This window comes from Carlito syrichta, unplaced genomic scaffold, assembly GCF_000164805.1.
Source record: "Carlito syrichta isolate Samal-C Ts95f unplaced genomic scaffold, Tarsius_syrichta-2.0.1 Scaffold301792, whole genome shotgun sequence".
Classification (NCBI taxonomy): Eukaryota; Metazoa; Chordata; class Mammalia; order Primates; family Tarsiidae; genus Carlito; species Carlito syrichta.
This window is the reverse complement of record NW_007245888.1, coordinates 586,880-592,473: the sequence shown is the minus strand read 5'-3', so window position 1 is coordinate 592,473 and position 5,594 is coordinate 586,880. Positions and strand designations below refer to the sequence as shown.

The 5,594-nt window shown below is 43.7% G+C and overlaps 1 non-coding gene across 1 annotated transcript; it reads right to left on the bottom strand.

The window, feature by feature from the left end:
- Positions 1 to 5,193: 5,193 nt before the first annotated feature.
- On the bottom strand, positions 5,194 to 5,267 carry TRNAN-GUU. The gene has a single exon. It is a non-coding gene; the product is annotated as a tRNA-Asn (tRNA).
- Between the last annotated feature and the right edge of the window lie 327 nt (positions 5,268 to 5,594).

Genomic DNA, 5,594 nt, shown 5'->3' with positions numbered 1-5,594 from the left:
GGATCGCCGGAGCCCGGCGGGTCGAGGCTGCGGTGGCCGGGAGCGGCCGCTGCGCTCCAGTCTGGGCGACCGAGTGAGACGCCAACTCAAAACAAACAAACAAAAATGGAGAGAGGAGAACCTAATCAGTAAATGGTGCTGGGAAAGCTGGCTGATCACATGCAGAAGATTGAAACAGGACCACCACCTATCACCATACACAAAAATTAACTCTAGAAAGGAAAAAAAAAGGAAAAAGAAAAAAAAAAACCAAAAAAAAACAAAACTAGAAACTGCTCAGGTGACTGCAAATCTGCTGTCCTTCTGTGGTTTTACTATTAGTGGTGATATAAAGACAGTTGTCCAATTTAATTTTATTAATCTTGTAGGGGTTTTCCCCCAAAATACATTACTGTATACAAATATGCTACTCCAGCACAGGTGACTGGACAACTCTCACGCAGGGCGTTGGACTTTGTCAGCTCTTCCACAGCTGTGCCAGGCCTTAGTACTAACCTCATGTGAGCACTTCACGTTCTCCAAAGACGGAAACAAAATCGTTCAAAGCTGACCAAAATATCTGGGAAACATTTTATTTGAGGAACTTAACTGATGACTTTTACTGCTTAGAATACAACTCTGAACTCTGACAATACTCCACAGACTTAGCTACCCCCCCCATATTGATCCCTAGAGGTCAGTGTTTTGTACTCTTTGCATTCATATTATTATAATTAAATCATAAACTGGGTAGTGGGTTTTTAGGAGGGAGGGGCCTGATGGCCTTTCACTCAGCATTAGGTCCATGGAATTCATCCATGTTTTTCACGTAGTCTTTTGTCTCTGTGTGGATTCTGTACCTCACTGGGGAATTGGGTCCTCATTCTGAAGGCTCCCATGTGTACATGTTAAATAAATTTGTGTGCTTTTTCTCCTATTAATCTGCCCGTTAATTTTTAGCAAGCCTTTAGCAGGCCAAGGAGAAAGTGCTCCCTTGGCCTCTACAGGGTTCATGAGAATTATTTATGTATATACAACAAGAGTTACTTGCCACCACACACACACCTCCCTGCTCCGTTTATAATCTAAAGCAAAGTGATTATATAGTGCAACCTAAACCAGAGAATTAATAGCTTTTGGGTTAGCTGCAAAAGAGGAGGCAGTTTCATCTCTAATATTTCTCTCCTTTCATTCTTTTCTTTTCCTTTCCTTCCTTTATTTCTTTCTTTCTTCTCTCTTACTTTCTTTCTTCCTTTTGACAGAGTCCCGCTCTGTCATCCACGTTGAAATGCAGTGTTGCAATCACAGTTCACTATAATCTCAAACTTTGAGGCTCAAATGATCCTCCCATCTCAGCTTCCCAAGTATGAGTACTGAGGACTACAGGTTACCATGCCAGGCTAATTTTTTTTTTTTTTAATCAGAGTCCCACTCTGCCTCCCAGGCTGGAGTGCAGTGGCACATTCACGGCCACCCCAGCGTCAACTTGCTGGGCTCAGGCAATGCTTCTGCCTCAGACTTCCCAGTAGAGGGAATTACAGGCCTGCGCTACCACGCCTTGCTAATTTTTTGATATATTGTAGTAAGAGGTCTCACCAAGTTGCCCAGGCTGGTCTCAAACCCCTGGGCTCAGGCAATCCTCTCGCCTTGGTCTCTCAAAGTGCTGGGATTACAGGTTTGAGCCACGTTTGAGCCACCATACCTGGCCTAATTTTTAAAAATTGTATAGAGACAAGGTCCCTATATTGTCGAGACTGGTATCAACTCCTGATCTCAAGTGATCCTCCCACCTCAGCCTCCCAAATCACTGGAATTAAATTAAGATTAAAAAGATTTCTAGCCAGGTGCAGTGGCTCACACCTATAATCCCAGCACTTTGGGAGATAGAGGCGAGAGGATTGCCTGAGCCTGCTGGTTCAAGACAAGCCTGGGCAACATAGTGAGACCTCGTCGCTACAGCAAATAAAAAATTAGCTGGGCATGGTGGCACACACCTGTAGTTCCAGCTGAGGTGGAGGAATCACCTGAGCTCAGCAGGTCGAGGCTGGGTGGGCCGTGAGCAGCATGCCATTGCACTCCAGCCTGGGTAACAGAGTGAGACTCTGATTCAAAAAAAAAAAGAGAGAGAGAGAGAGATTTCTAATACTGTGTTCATGGGAAGCAACACCCCCACCAAGGCCAAAATGCATGGAGGTATCTTTCTGATCACAAAGCAGATAATTATCAGGTTTTCTCCCAATAGAATCTCCATCTAAAATAGATCGGCAATCTATTTTAGAGAAAATGTCTTAAAAGACGTTGCCTTTCATCATTCCATGCCCTTAGACATTTATAGGCCCGTGGATATCTCCACAGATAAAAACAAACCCAAGTGAAGTCCAGGTAAGTGTGCTATAATATGTATGACTCTGGTGTGTAATACAGACCCTGTGAGGCATAAAAACCAATCTGCCCCTTCTTTGAAGAGAGAGCACCTTTGGTGACTCTCTCTTCCCAGATTGCAAACTGATATTGCCAGCAAAACTCTCCTTTCCATTTTTAGCCGTCATGGTGGTCTTTGGGATGACAATCAGATAGTTGGAGGTGACTCACTCTGAATCCTGCTCACAGAGCAGGAAATATTGACCTAAAGGAAAGAGGCTCTAGCAAAATATGGTTTAAAGAGTTTATTTTAGCCAACGTGAGGACAGCTGCCTAGAAGACTCACACCCAAATAACACTGGGTATGAGATCCGTTTGGCTTTTGTTACAAACAAATTTTTAAAGGCAAAAAATGAGGACGGGGAGTGGGCTGATAAAAAGTTGTCTGTCAGGAATTCTCATTGAGAAATAACATCGATTAGTAATTGGCTATACATTATCAAGGAGTAGAGTGTAATATGTAGTGTCCAATGCGGCTTTATTAGGTTAATTCATAGCCACTTGTGGTAACAGCAAACAGCTTCAACAGACAAATACATAGCTCCAGAGGAAGCAGGACGTGATTGCTGTCTCATTTTAATGTCTCATTGGGTCTAATAATTGGAAAGAGCTCATATTCCTCAGATAAAAGGTCTTTTCTTTCCTCAGATATCTGAATTGTTTCCAGTTTGGGAATACTTTGAATAAATATGAAAATTATTTTACATGCCTTTTGGTAAATTCACACATTTCTCTGAGGTAGCACATTCCAATAGAAATACAATGCCAGCCACATATATACTTTTAAACTTCCTAGTATGTTTTAAAAAGTAAAAAGAAAGAGGTGAAATTTATTCGAACAACATTTTATTCAACTCAATATGTTTAAAAATTATCATTACAACATGTGACATTAGCAACAGTTCAGGTTTCCAATAGCTACATGAAGTTTGTAGCTATCATGTTGGGCAGGACAAGTCTAAGGTATATAGCTAAAAGCAGAATTGCTGGGTCACAATATATATGTATGGCCTTTGGTAGATATTGCCAAACAACTTTCCAAAGTTTTTTAACTTATTTGTGCTTCTACCAGAAATGAATGATAGTTTTCAGTGTTCCCATTCTGCCCAAATTTGGGAATATGAATCTTTTGTTTTATTTAAGTCCAGTTTATTGAGGTATCATTAAAACTCACCAACATTAGATAAGAGCTCCTCTGGAACAAAGAGGGAGCAGCGGACTATTGTGCATTAAGGTCATCCCTATTACAGATAGGCCACTCTTGCAAATATAGACAACTATTGGGCCCATAAGATTTTTACCAAACATTAGAAAGATAAGATGGGAACTTCTCATTGCTTCAATATCAAATATCAGGAAATACCAAAATCCTCAGGAAAATAAATAGACAATAAAAAGACGCACAGACTAGACTAGCTGACATGGGCCACTAATCAGGGAATGAATCCCTGTCAACCACCACCCAACAGGGATTGCCACTGGAAGTTCACAGCAAAACATCAAAACCAGAAACCTATGCTGATGCAGAAAACAATGATGTGAAAATGAGAAACAAAGAGAGAGAAGAGAAAGAGATAAAGACTTGTCCAATAACCTTACTTAATATATAACAGCCACAGAGCTCAATTTCTGCCCATGAGATTCAACAAAAAAAACCGGGAACATGAGCCAAGAGCTCTAAGGGCCAGGTCTGCACCAGGTGCCTGTTGGGTGCGGGGTTCGATTGGCGCCAGTGATGTATGTCAGATGGGCTGATTTTTATGGACATAGGTCCTACAAAAATCTGTCAAAGAACAATATAGAGACAGTTGTCTGCATGCTAATTCACCATTGTATAGGGGGGAAAGCCAGCACCAAGAAAAGAAGAAAGAGGAGGAGAGAGATGTCTGGGACCATTGTGATTTTCCTCCCCTTGGATAAGAGAGTTGGCAGAAAACTGTCAAACAGTTCACTCTGGACCTGCATGACTTGGTCACCATTAAACAGGTTTACAGATTTAGAAGGACTTTGAAATATCTTACAAGTTTCGTTGTCCATCATATGCAACAGAGTACCTTTGTGTAATGTCCACCACGTCCTTTTGCTATACCTTCTCTTGGTTAAACCAGGATGCCACCACTGCCCTTACTAGAATATCATGAGAAGATACTTTGTTGTACCAGAAAGGTTGTCGTGATGAGAAATAAATGATGAACGGGACATCCATAGAGTTTGGGACTCAATTAGAATAGGATGTGGTACAGCTCCTGTGGAAGATAAATGTGCAGAATCAACTCTAATGAGAAGCATTATATACAAATTATAAGGTATCAATTGCACATTGTTATTTACACTATAGAAATATCTGCACCACTGACCAAAGATATGGGTACAAGAATGACTGCAGTATTATCCGTAATCCTAAAACCATGAAACCAACCTCATAACAAAGCATTTTGAAGAGTTAAACAAATCATGCACAAACTGAGGAAGAAAGGCTGTTTTAAAAAATAATGAAGAGGACCATGATGGTGATGAATGATGCCACTGGTTACAAATTCTTGATAGCGCAAACACTTAATCCAAGCCAGTCCTGGAGATAGGCTGCCACTGTGCCTCCTGTTATACATGAAAAGACAATTGAGGCACAAAACAGTGTGCCTTCTTGTCCAAGCCTATGAAGGGCAGATCGAAAAATTCCATGGCCCCAGAAGTGGGTACTTACGTAGCCCGGATTAGGGAGTATTAGTCATCCAGGAAGACAAAACGTGCTCCCTGTGTCCATCCGCAACTGGAGCAGGGAAGGGAGACGCACGTCTCTGGATGGGCTCGAACCACCCACCTTTCGGTTAACAGCCGGACGCGCTTACCGACTGCACCGCAGAGACACGGCGGCTCCGCAGCTCTGGGCTGGGAAGAAAGCGAGGACTCACCAAACTCTCCGTGCGGCGCATTCCAGGGCCCACCGGAGACGTCGGCGCGGTGAATCGTGGTGCGCGTCCCGCTGGCCAACGTGCTTGGGTGAGTCCGGAGCCGGAAGGGCAGCCGAAGGCCGCCGCCCCCGCCGCCCTCCCCGCCCCAGGCCGGAGCGCGCAGGGCCCAGGGGCAGCTGGACGCCGGGTGGGCGCCCGACGGCTCTTCCGGCTTCCTGCTCGGCCGTCACGGATCGAGCCAGCCTGTCTGTGTCCCCTCGCCCAGCGACGCGGTGGCGCGCC